We start from the raw sequence: 13,854 nt of genomic DNA, 5'->3' as shown, positions 1-13,854 counted from the left end.
CGGCCACTGCAGGCATTTGTTTCCTGGGCTTTGGACACTGAGCAGATGAAGTAGTCCCAAAACGAAAGAGATACTGGCCTACAGCCAACCAAACTGTAGTTGGTCAGTGCTGCTTTCCCCAAAACGGAAGTGACATATCAGATGGCCAGCCAATAATGAGCCAGCTAAGCAGCGCAACGCCAGAGTGAACCAATGTCAAGCGGCAGATGAGATTACAGGTGGCGGCTCGCATAGGGTGTGCTGCACGGCAGTGGGGCGAGGGGCATGGTGGGGGGGTAGTAAACTCGGACATACGATGGAACGGAGGAACAGAATAATCACTTTCCTATATTCCGTTGTATGTCCGAGTTTATTACCCCCGCCCCACTTTCCTGCAACATGCCCTATGTGAGATGCCACTGGGGATTACCCTCAATATTTTGCGTACTACAGATCTTGTGACAGCACTTATGCTGTCTAGAATCGACCTAAAAATAATGTACTGGTTAGTGTGGACATTATTTCTGTTTTGAGGTAGCAGTTCGTGCTGACAGCTTTCTTATTTGTGATCTTTGAGATGGAGCAGACTAAGCCTCATTAAGGATCATAGATTGCTTTTGTAAAAGTAATACCTCAAACCTCAAGCACTATCTTTGACAGTATGGTAAGTGTGGTACCACCCACACTAAATAACAAAAACAGAGACCAGATAATAATGAGTGTGCAGGCAACTGGGACCTTACTGGGCAGCACACTTCAATTACTTTTTTAACATGTAACCACTTTTTTTTGTTTACTGTATATGTGTTCATTTGCTAAAGCATGGGGAGATAATTTGATGTGCCAAGAATCCCGCAATCAGACAGACTTTACGTTTCCAGGTTCATAGCGGTGGCATAACAAAATTTGGCTAAGCCCCCCTGCAAAGTATGTGGATGGGGCCCTAGGCTATCCCGTCTCACCACCTACCACTTTTGCTAAGGGGTCCCCACAACACCACTGGGGCTGCAGGGGCTTATGATACACCACTGGTTCCTTGATCAGCAATTCAGCAAAAATTCTACATCTCTTCCCTGTTTCAATTATATATACAGAAAAATTCTTTATCACGTTCATCTGATGGACTGTTATGATACTGAGCATGCTAGTAGAATTCTGCTAAAACCATTGGGGATTGCGGGCTGGTGCATCACTTTTTTGGAAGCACTGTTGCGCAGTGCGCCTGCCCATATTCAGAAGGCCACATAAAGCCATCATGCATAGCTTTTCATAGCCTTATACATATGGCCCCCTTTCACACATTACTCTGCGTGAAAGGGGTGTTCCATGGGTGTTTCTGTGGGTGTCCCCACGTAACATGCATGAAGCTGGATACATTTCTGGATGTAAAAGTTTTTGTAAACCTGGAAATGCATCAGATTCCTACGCCTCCCAAGGGAGGCATGATGGAGGGGCAATCAGGAGAAATACCTTTATTCTGCATTCTGCAGCACACACAGAACAATCATTTGTAATGCAACGGTCTCGGCTTTAGTTAAGCTTAAGCAATTCTGTTTGTAATTAGATAGCTTTTATTAGATTTTTTTTTAAACATTTATGTACATACCATGCATATGTATGTATAAGTATGGATGCATTAATATTGGTATTTATATAGATATGCAGATGTTTATATATGTTTATATCTGTATGTGTATATAAATATATTTATACACACATATGCAAATATATGCATGTTATGTACATAAAAGTTTTAGAAAAACTAATAAAAGTAAAGCTAAAAAGCCACCTGATTACAAACAGAATTGCTTTAAGTGTAATAAAGATGAGACCTAGTGCATTTTGATTGTTTTTTCACTAGTGCCTTTAGGCAAATAGTAAAGGGTTGGAGTAAGGTCACACTGTTTTTTCAGTGTGAGTAGTAGAGAGTGATTAGTAGAGAGTGAGTAGAGACTAGAGTAGTAGAGAGTAGTAGAGAGTAGTAGGTAAAGAGTAGTAGAGAGCTAACGGTAGAGAGTAGTAGAGAGTGAGTAGTAGTGAGTGAGTAGTAGAGAGTGAGTAGTCGAGAGGGAGTAGTAGAGAGTAGTATAGAGTGAGTAGTAGAGAGTAGAGTAGTAGAGAGTTGTAGAGAGTGAGCAGTAGAGAGTAGTATAGTTAGTATTAGAGGGTGAGTAGAGAGTGAGGAGTAGAGAGTGGGGAGTATAGAATGATTAGAGAGTAGAGTAGTAGAGAGTAGAGTAGTAGAGAGTAGTAGGTAGAGAGTAGTAGAGAGTGAGTAGAAGAGTGAGTAGTAGAGTAGTAGAGAGTGAGTAGAGAGTGCATAGTGGAGAGTGAGTAGAGTGTGAGTATTAGAGAGTGAGTAGTAGAGAGTAGTAGAGAGGGAATAGTAGAGTGAATAATAGAGTGGGTAGTAGAGTGGGTAGTAGAGAGTAGTAGTGAGCGTAGTAGAGAGTGAGTAGTAGAGAGTAGTAGAGCGGGAAAAGTGAGTGAATAGTAGAGTGGGTAGTAGAGTGGGTAGTAGAAGAGAGTAGTAGTGAGAGTAGTAGAGAGTGAGTAGTAGAGAGTGAGTAGAGACTAGAGTAGTAGAATAGTAGGTAGAGAGTAGTAGGTAGAGAGTAGTAGAGAGTGAATGGTAGAGAGTAGTAGAGAGTGAGTAGTATATAGTGAGTAGTAGAGAGTGTGTAGTAGAGAGTAGTGTAGAGTGAGTAGTAGTGAGTAGAGTAGTAGAGAGTGAGCAGTAGAGAGTAGTAGAGTGAGTAGTAGAGGGTGAGTAGTAGAGAGTGAGTGGTAGAGAGTGAGTAGTAGAGAGTGAGTGTTAGAGAGTATTAGAGAGTGAGTAGAGAGTGAGTAGAGAGTGAGTAGTAGAGAGTGAGTAGTAGAGAGCGAGTAGTAGAGTAGTAGGTAGAGAGTGAGTAGTAGGGAGTGAGTAGTAGAGAGTGAGTAGTAGAGAGTAGTAGAGAGCGAGTAGTAGAGAGTAGTAAAGATTGAGTAGTAGATAGTGAGTAGTAGAGAGTGAGTAGTGGAGACTGAGTAGTAGAGAGTAGGAGAGTGAGTACTAGAGAGTGAGTAGTAGAGAGTGAATAGTAGAGAGAGAGTAGTAGAGTGTGAGTAGTTGAGAGAGAGTAGTAGAGAGTGAGTAGTCGAGTGAGTAGTAGAGAGTAGTTGAGAGTGAGTAGTAGAGAGTGAGTACTAGAGAGTTGTAGAGTGAGAAATAAATAGTGAGTAGTAGAGGGTTAGTAGAGTGAGTAGAGAGTGAGTAGTAAGTGAGTAGTAGAGAGTGAGTAGTAGAGAGTGAGTAGTAGAGAGTGAGTAGAGAGTAGTAGAGAGTGAGTAGTAGAGAGTAGTAAAGATTGCATAGTAGAGAGTGAGTAGTAGAGAGTGAGTAGTGGAGACTGAGAAGTAGAGGGTAGGAAAGTGAGTACTAGAGAGTGAGTAGTAGAGAGTGAATAGTAGAGAGAGAGTAGTAGAGAGTGAGTAGTCGAGAGTGAGTAGTAGAAAGTGAGTAGTAGAGAGTGAGTAGAGAGTGTGTAGTAGAGAGTAAGTATTAGTGCGTGAGTAAAGAATATCACACACACAGTGTCTCCCACACACAGTGTCTCACACACACACAGTGTCTCACACACACTCAGTGTCTCAAACACACATACAGTGTCTCACACTCACAGTGTCTCACACAAACATATTGTCTCACACAGTGTCTCACACACACACAGTGTCTCACACACACTGTCTCACACACACAGTGTCTTACACACACACACAGAGTGTCTCACACATGACTCTCCGCTCTTGTCCCCTACCTCCTATACTTTTTGTTCCTACCCTGCCCCTGCCCGGTCTCCAACCTTGCCACCTCCCAGGATCTCTTGCTGCCCGGTGCCAGCCTGCTCCACCTTCCTTCTCTGCCAGCCCCCCTCCCTCCCCGCAGCACTGCCAGGCACCCCTCAGTGCGAGCAATGGGGGGCCGCAGCCCAGACATGAACACAAGACCCCACCCAACACCTCTCCTCAAATGCGAGACGCAAGAGTGAGGGGCAGGAGTGATGGAAATCGCACATACTCATAAGAGAGAGGGCACTGAGGCGCTGGATATCCGCGAGGGGGGAGAGTCCTTGCAGGAGGGCATGTATGGAACCCTTTAAAAAAAATGCTTGGGTCAGTCTGCCCGGGAGGGGAGAAGGCAGAGTCAGGATGTTGTTCGCTGACACATCACCAAGTTCTCTCAAGAAAGCAGCAGTAAGAGAGAGGGTATTGAGGCGCTGGACATCCGCGAGGGGGGGTTGGGGGGGTGAGTCCACGCGGAAGGGCATGTATGAAATCCTTTAAAAAAAATGCTGCACATAAAGTACAGGGTAAAAAATACTGCCACGCGCCGACAAAAGATACACAGAGAAATAGGAATGTAATCTCCACAAGCTGCACACACACGCACACAGCACACTTAAAAAAGAACCACACAAGGGATGGACAAGCCCTCACACAAAAGAAGCTCAAAGCTCACAAGGTTAGCATGCATGGAAAGACCAGGGCGCAGGAGCTCTGCACTCCTTCAGTCAGGTGGGTGTGTGTAAATAAGGCCCCACCCTGAGCCAGCTCTGGCCGGGAGCAAAGCCTCTCAGTACCAGGGAAAATGTTCACAGCTGCTCCTAGGGAGGCCGGTGGCAGCCGGGCCACGTGCTGCTCCACCTCCAAGATAATTAACATATTGTGTTACAGAGCAGTAAATAACTTTCGAGGTTTCCCCAACAACATCTCATTACAGGCTCACCCACGATGCAATGAGTAAAGCCGTCATCTACGTACGACAAATGCATCTCGTGCTTTTTGGGGTGATCGCATGCTGTCTCTGTGCCCTTTCTATTTAGTGTCAGCGCTGCTCCGACAAAACGAGTATTATATTCCCAGAATCAACACAAGACAATACTGTGTGATCTTGGACAAATCACTTTTCTCTTTGTCCCTTAGGCCTTTATCCGCTATAAACTGAAGGCATTCTTAAGGACTTGACCGTTCCGAAGTCCTATTAAGAACATCACCACTTGCGAATGAAACTGTAATACAGCTTGCTCAGGTCACCCTCCATGCGTTACTCGGGTCTCCGCAGCAGCCGCTGCTCTGCATGCAATGGCCGCTAGAGGGCGGCAGCCGCGTACAGCCGCCACCGGGGTCAGGCACTTCAGGCTGCCGGACAGACACCACCAGCAGACACTAGATTCCCGGGGCCACGCTTCACGGCTACAAGGTTCACACGAGTGTTGTGGATCAAACTGAGAAAAGTTGCTGTTACCAGCTTTAGAGTATTTTATGCACTATCAGTTACGTTGGGAAATGGGATCGCTTAAAAAGCACCGATATTCAACAATGCGCACTAAATCAAAGAAAGAAGCAAGTAATAGAAGCGCTTGAATTTTAAACCCCCGGAAATTTAATTGGTACACCGCTAGAGGGCGGCAGCCACGCACAGCCGCCGCTGGGGTGAGGCGCTTCAGCCTGCCGGACAGACACCGCCAGCAGACACTAGATTCCCGGGGACACGCTTCATGGCTACAAGGTTCACAGGAGTGTTGTGGATCAAACTGAGAAAAGTTGCAGTTACCCGCTTTAAAGTATTTTATGCACGTTCAGTTATGTGGGGAAATGGGATCACTTAAAAAGCAACGATATTCAACAATGCACACTAAATCAAAGAAAGAAGCAAGTAATAAAAATGCTTGAATTTTAAAACCCCCGGAAATTTAAATGGTACAACGTAGATTTTACACGGCCGACAAGCCCTTCAGTATTAGTCCCGCACGGACGGCCTCAGCCTGACTTACTGCTGTGGTAAAAGGTTTATCATATTTTGTGTGGGCCCATCTGTTTCGCCCCATAAAGAAGATAAGAAATCTTTTACCACAGCAGTAAGTCAAGGAAGCCAGTCTGAAAGGGACGGGGCTAAAAGAGAAAGAGGTACGTCACTTGTAACTCTTTTCCAATGGCTGGCAACCGTTTAGCATGAATGGTGACGCCAGCCAATGGAAAAGAGGGGCTGAAGAACCGGGTTATTTAAGACCCAGCGGCGCCAGGGGAAACGCCCTAGTCTCCGGGTCTACCTGTCTTAGAGTACAGAGACACGGGTGATTCTTGGTGACGTCAAAGATCAATTTTATTAGCTGCAGCCTGTGATAGAGATCCTAGAAGTACAACACGGTGTATGTTCTCAGGAGACTGCTCCCTCACAAAAACCAGTCATCCCTTTTTATACCAAATATTATGCTTCAGGCAAATATCCCTAATTTACAGTTGACCACTCACATGTTTTCACAGAAAGAAAAAGGCAGGATCATGATGACAATCCCATTTTTCAGTTTGTCCACCCCATAATCAATTATTGGTCAAACCCAACTTTCTTGATCTGACAGGTCGATCGAACCCATATCAGAACGGATCATAAAGAAAAGAGGAGAGACAGGAGTGAGCAAGATAAGACATAGTTATGCGCAATAAAAGGGTTTGATGGTGTTTTGTGTCTCGATCCGTAATCTCGATCAGCTACCGGGAAAGGGACTGGTTAAACCAGTTTGGCTTCAGGCAAGAGGGTCGCTCGTTCAGGTCATTCAGAAGGCAGCTAACGTGTACGTGTGTTTGGAGACTCGTTTCGGCCACTGTCACCGGCCTATGTGAGGGCAACCACAAAATGGCTGCCGTACGCAAGATGGAACCCGAGGGTTCAGAACGGACTCCCTGATTTCATGGTGATCTCGTCACTCGAATAGGACGAAAATACTCACACATCTAGCACTCGCCATATTCAGTCTGCTGATACCAAAATCGTCATGATACGACGACTTTTATAACAAGGTTCAGAATTTCAATACCTCAGGGCGGGGCTTAACCTCCCTAGTGAAACATACTCTAAGTCATTAAATCTCGCCAGCTCGACTGCGCATGTCTGCGCAGCCGTCGCAGGCCGATACCTTAAAAGGGAAACACACTTTGTAATTGTTTTCTCCAGGAAGGTAAGGTGTCCCTTCCTGCACGAAAACAATCACCCCTAAAAAGCAAACATCCTAGCACAATGGAGCAAGGGTGTTTGTGTTGGTGCATGGCAGCCAATTGTGGGCTGACATGGGGGAAAAGGACAGGAATGCACTGTATATTGTAGATAAAGCACATTTCTGTCCTTTTCTTTTGATGCATGGCAGCACAGCATGAAGGCTTGCTGCACTGCCATGCATCAAAATATTGTAAATGAGGCCCCTTGTTTTTAAGGTAATTTACACTGGTGCAGAAAAGATTGCTTATGTATTTGTGTCATTTTTGGCACTTGTTTTAGAGGATAATAAATTAAAATTATTAGAATCATGGTAATGCATAGAGCAACATGTGTTCATATTTGTTAGACCTGGCATCTTTGGCATGAGTTTCCCCTGCATTTGTGCCTTTGCCTTCTGTGTTTTTACTGTGTGTTGGACTTTGTTTTTGCTGGTCTATAAGCTTTGGGCACTTTGCCACTGGTGTTCAGTGCCAAAGTGCAGGTGCTCTTTCTTTTAATGGTGTTTATGGACTGGTGATTTCACAATTGGCATATTTACTTTACTGGTAAGTCCCTAGTACAGTGCACTGTGTGTGCCCAGGGCCTGTAAATCAAATGCTGCTAGTGAGCTTGCAGTACTGATTGTGCCACCCACACAAGCAGTCTTTCAAAGGTAACTCAGAACCGCCACTGCACTGTCTGTGTGCAGTGTAGTACTGCCATGTCGACTTGGCAAGTGCACCCACTTGCCAGGCCCTAACCGTCCCTATTTTTACATGTGAATCACCTCTTAGGTAGGTCCAAGGTACCCCTGTGGACAGGGTGCAGTGTATGTGAAAGGTTGGACATGTGGTGATGTGTGTGGCATAGCCTGATAACTGCCAGTTTCGTTTTTCGCTATTGAAAGGCATCTGTCCCATAGGATAGAATGGGGAGTTTACTTATAACATTTTAAAAGTATGACTGCCCATGGGAACAAGAGCAGAAACATAGTGTTAAGTATGCCTGAACTCAGAATATAAATCTGCATCTTTCAGTGAGGATGCTGTTTACATTCTGTGTTTGAAAATACCACTTTCAGAAAGTAGGTACTTTCTTCCTTAGCCATTCTGTGTGCCTCTGCTAGGTTTGTGTATTGACTGTCTGGCTTTTGAGTGACGGGGCTGGTGATGTGCATTCTGTTCAGACAGCCGTTTGGGGGGTGAGCTGTATCCTGCCTTTCTAGGGCGAGTCAGGGCTGGGCTGAATAGACCTGGACTGACTACAGAGTCAGGGGAGGTGATTATTTGTATACCTGAATGAGCATGGTCTGCCTTGGACAATGCTGATGCCACCCCATGCCAGGAAGCTGCTCCAGAGAGAACAGATCATGTTTTGGCTGGGCAAAGATCTTCTCTGCCAGCAGAGGACAAAGTATTTTGTGCTATAAAAAGTGGGCCCAGACCCCAGACTGTTAGATCACTTCTTTGATTCAATAGGAACCTTTGCCTGGGAGAAGAGCTGGAGAAACTGAGGACAAGTAATGCCCATTTGCTGTGTGCTGTCTGGGTTTGGCATGCAGAGGCTGTTTCTGCCAAGGAAAGCACAAGGACTTTGCTGTGTGCAGTGTCCCCTGCTTGAGGAAGATCTCCAAGGGTTTTTAAGTAGAGCGTGCCTCCTGTTCTGAAGTCTCAGGGACACAAAGACTTCACCCCCAGTCCACCTGAACTCTTTTTCTGGGTGTTCTGACCTGCCAAGCGGTGCCTGCCAGTGCTCTGGGCCTTTGAAGGTTGTTTCTGGGGCTGGGAACTGCAAAAGACTAAAGAACTTTGAAAATCGACACATCGCCTGCTTCCGACACATCGCAGTGGTGCGAGAAGAATTTCTGACACATCACCGCAGCTAAAGAATCGACGCAGCACCTGCCCATGACTGAAGTGTGTACCATGAGACTAGTCCTGTGCACATATCTCTGATGTCCGAGATCACCGCACTGACTCTGATGCAGGCCCTGCTGTGTAAGATCCTACGTACCGAGGGTACGTGCCTGGAATCGTCGCAGTGCATCCCTGCTCTTCATGCATCGCATCATCCCTGATCGCCAGGCATTGCATTGAGGCCCTAGGTCTGTTGCATTGCTGGGGGATGCAGTAATGAACCCACGCATCACCTCCCCATGCAGTAAGAAACCAACGCATCACCTCCACTCTGGTAAGGAACTGCTGCATCACCTCCCCTGTGCAGCATTAAGGAACCGATGCATCACCTCCCCGGGAGCAAGGAACCGATGCATACCCTTCCCTGTGACCCTTGTTGCTTGTGTTTTGGACGCATCCAAGGTACTTTGTGTTGAAAGAGTCTCATACACCATTTTCTATGAACAGAATACTTTCTACTTTTTAAATGTCACATTTTGATAACTGTATTGTGGATATTTGCCATTTTGGTCTTGTTTGGTTTAGATAAAGATTACTTATTTTTCTAAACTGGTGTGGTGTCCATTTGTAGTGTTTTCACTGTATTACTGTATGTATGCACAAATGCTTTACACACTACTTCCGAGATAAGCCTGTCTGCTCTTGCCAAGTAACCAAGGGGGTGAGCAAGGGTTATTTTAGAAGTGTATCCCCCTTACCCTGACCAGGAAAAAGGGTTCCTACTTGGACAAATGTGCAAACCATTGCTAACTAGAGACCCCCCATTTCTAACAGTATTATTGTTGGTGTTCAGAGGGCAATTTAAGAAAACACATTTCTCAAATTCCTTAAAGTGCAAAATTGAAAGAGCTTGGGGAAAAATACGCTTGTTAAATGTTTACTACATAGGTAGAGCAAACTATTTATTTCTAGATTTAATTTTCTGCTTAAGACTATCACACACACACACAGACAGGAAATTAAATGTAAAAAAGTGTGATATAAATGCAATTGTAAATGATTTCTGCAATAACTAGTTTAATGGCACCATTGTGTTCCTTGTGTACTATGGAATTGAGACAAGAAGATTTGTCCTGCATTTTATACCAGTGGAAACTTTCTCAGACAAAGCCCACTAAGTGTTTCAGTTATTAGAACACATTTACCATGGAGCCCCCTTACTCTGAGGAATCAATACTCAAGGTATTTAATAAGGAATCAGCTCACACCAATAAAACAGTCTTTCAGCTTGTCTTTGATTCCCACCAGGTGTCACCAATCCAACTCATTACCTCATGTGTACCAAGTTCATATCCTGAAATTGCTTATAAATGTCATATTTTCAGAACTGTGTCCTCCTTTGACTGAGCTGCTGAGAGTGGCATTTAATGGCTACCTTAACACCTCTAAGTAGTTTGAGAGCCTGCTGTCCTATTCACATACTGTTTGAACAATTATACTGCTAATTGGACTCAGTGTGTTGGCCTTAAACTATATCCACACCAAAGCGTACAGCATGTTCTTTTACCAAGAATTCCAGTCTATGGACGTGTGTGCGCCAGATGTCCTGTGAATCCCATGGAAATTATTATTTGCAGCATGTGTTAGAAGTACCTTCTACTAGCTGCTGTAATAAATAGGAACATATATGATTAATTAGGAATGGATGTGAGGAGCAGACAGCTTGGCCTGTGACTTTACCACAGAAATTCCAAAAGTTAATTTTCATTGAAATAAGAACTACATTTATTTAAATGAACCTATATATAATGCTACCAGACTTTTTCAAAGTCCTACAGCAATGGTAGGCATTCACAAAAATCAGACTATAGCACTTTTCTGGTAAAACTGCAAATCTGTGAAGGGTTACTACCAGTAAAGGAATAATGGAAATAAATATCAAATAATTCTGGGAAAATAAGTATGAATGTTGTTACTTCCCACGGTACTCCTTATTTTTTCCCATAATAACATATATATGGTGGTAAAATTTACAGAATTCTCTAAATGAACACATGAATGAAAATAAAAAGAAATATATAATTTGTCCACAAAAACGTCAAACAATTGGTATCTTTACAGGACTAATTTAAATTTTTGGAAGGCTGTCTAAAACCTCAAGTGCTTCAGTTGATGATTCAGAGTCTTACTGACTGAAAGTCAGTCTTCTAATTAGGAGTATCTAGGAATTCCAACCATCTGGAAAGCGAAATGTACTGGGATTAGAGTTTTTAGCCATGCGAAGAGTCATTTTTATACCAAAATGTATGTACCACTGAGCAAGGAGCCACAGAGGGGGAGGAGGGGTCTTTGGCACATGTGCTTTGGAGTATGGAAGAATATATGTCAACAACCAAGGTTACTAGAAATGTACCCTCCCCCAAAAGCAGTTAATAGTGCCAATTATCTTGCCTCCCTCACAAGCTAGGGGGTATGTTCGAGGATTTGAGGGGTACCATACATAAATTTACTAGGAGAACCAGTGCACATTCCATTACTGTACCTGTACAAAACATGGTGGAAGATCCATCACTGTAAATGAGGCCATTAAGCTACAGTGTTTGGGAGATTGTCACAACTTGCCTGGTCGGGTCGAGGGTGAGGAGGAGAGTGATGATGCATCCCCCACTAACGTCATCTTTGGAGACTGGAAATAGAGGAGAGGAGAGACATAAGGGGGGAATGCATCCTCACTATCCTCCTCACCCGCGGGGTTGTTACCCTTGCTGCGGCTCATCCTTGGTAGGGGTGCATGGTCAGTACAAGGTAAAGGGGGATCCCTCCAGATAATATCGTAATTTGTCCACAGACAATTTGATGGCTAAACACTTCTTTTTGATGATAGGATACCTCTGTTCACGGGGGTACAGTTTCCGTTTGATGAATACCACAGGGAGCTAGACCCCGTCTTTAGAAAGCTGTGATAGAATGGCACCTACATCAGATTCACAGGTAACCATTTGGAGGATAAAAGGATCTGAGAAATTGGGCGAGATCAGAACAGGACTGGAGTGAATGGTCTGGTTTAGTTCTTGAAATGATTGCTGGGGTCTAGGATGAGGAGGAAGGAAATCTTTGGCCCCCACATCTTTTTTTAAGAGGTCTGTCAGGAGAATGCTATCTCAGAGTATTTCGGGAGGAACCTACAGTAGTACCCCAATAACCCCAGGAACTCCCTGACCTCTCTTTTGTGTTGCATGGAAAGGAGTGTTGATGGTAGCCTTCTATTTTTCTTGCTGAGCTTCGATTACCCCATTTCCTGGGAGATACCCCAAGTATATGACCTTCTAGAACCCCACTTTAGATTTCCTGGCATTTATGTGGAGTCCAGTCACCTTAAGGGCCTGGAAAACCTTTTGGCAATGGAAAAGATGTTGGGCCCAGCTCGGACTGTATATCACTATATCTCTAAGCAGGCGGACGAATATGCCTGGTGCCCTTGGGGATTGTGTTCATAAGCCTCGGAAAGGTAGCCGGGCACCGTGTAAGCCGAAGGACAATACAGTGAATTCATACTGTCCTGCTGGGGTGGAAAAAACTTTTTTATTGATCTTGTGAATGCAGGGGGACTTGCCAATAACCCTTTGTGAGGTCAAGTGTGGTGATATATTGGGCTTCTCCTAGTTTCCTAATTAATTCAACTATTCGAGGGAGGTGATAGGAATCAAACTTCTAGTTGGCATTGACCGCTCTATAGTAGATACAAAACTGAACCGATCCATCCAGTTTGGCATTAGGACCACCTGAGAGGACCAATTGTTTTGGGAGGGTTTGATGACCCCCATTTTCAACATGCTTTCAATTTCATTCCATATTGCTTCTCGATGGACTGCTGGTATGCGGTAAGGGTGTGGTTTAACCACCTTCCCGGGAGCAGAATTGTTGGAATGCTTAACTATTGTGGTTTTCCCTTGTAGGTCAGAAAAGAGGGAGGAAAAAGGGACCCACTCCTCCAGTAGGAAGTTCTTCTAATTTTCGGATAGGGTCCCGTTGACAACCAATTTCATTAGGGTGGACATAGCTTCTTTCTGTTCAGGGACAATCAGATGATTGCTCTTAGCAGGAGGCTCTAACCATTTCTTAAGGAGGTTGATGTGAAAGATCTGGGATTTTTTGGGGGGTGAGTTGAAGGCGACGATAGTCAGTCCAATCTTCTCAACTATCTCATATGGACCCTTCCATTTTGACCTAGTCTTGGATAAGAAAGTGACAACACCCAGTCATGTACATTAAGGTGACGTCACTTCTTTCGCCTATCATAGAAGGTCTGCTGATGAACCTATGCTTTCTCTAGGTTGCCCTGCGCAAACTCCCGCAGTTTGTGGATGCAAGACCTTAAGCCCTGGGTATAATTAAAAAGGGTTTTTCACTCATCTGTTTTTTCTTGTTCCGAGGCCACTTTTGTCATTTCCAACAGGGTACAGGTTTGTTTCCCATAGAGGAGTTCAAAGGGGGAACATCCAAACTGATCTGTTTCTGACACCTGATGACGAAGAGGGCCAAGGAGAGAAGCATATCCCAGTCCTTACCCTCTACCGTCATCATCTTTTCAATGTCAACTTGAGCGTGGCATTGTATCTCTCCCATAACCCATCCGTCTGGGGATGATACCCCAAGGTCTTGATGTGAGAGATATTCAGAGACTTACAGACTTGGCCCATCAGGTGAGAGACAAACGGGGTGCCTTGGTCGGTCCAGACTTCCCGTGGAAACCTGACATGGGAAAACAGCTCCAACAGTTTGTCACTGATGTTTGAGGTGGTAGGAGCCCTTAGGGGAAAGACTTCTAGATACCTGGTAGTATAATCTATTATGACTAAGACATATTGGTTTCCTCTCTTGGACTTCGGGAGAGGCCCAATAAGGTCCATTCCCACTCTTTCAAAGGGTTTCCAATTATTGGGAGGGGTTGTAGTGGAACAGCTGGGGGTCTGTAAGTGTTCTTTTTCTGCCATATCTCACACT

This window comes from Lissotriton helveticus, chromosome 1_1, assembly GCF_964261635.1.
Source record: "Lissotriton helveticus chromosome 1_1, aLisHel1.1, whole genome shotgun sequence".
Lineage (NCBI taxonomy): Eukaryota > Metazoa > Chordata > Amphibia > Caudata > Salamandridae > Lissotriton > Lissotriton helveticus.
This window is presented reverse-complemented; position numbering follows the sequence as displayed.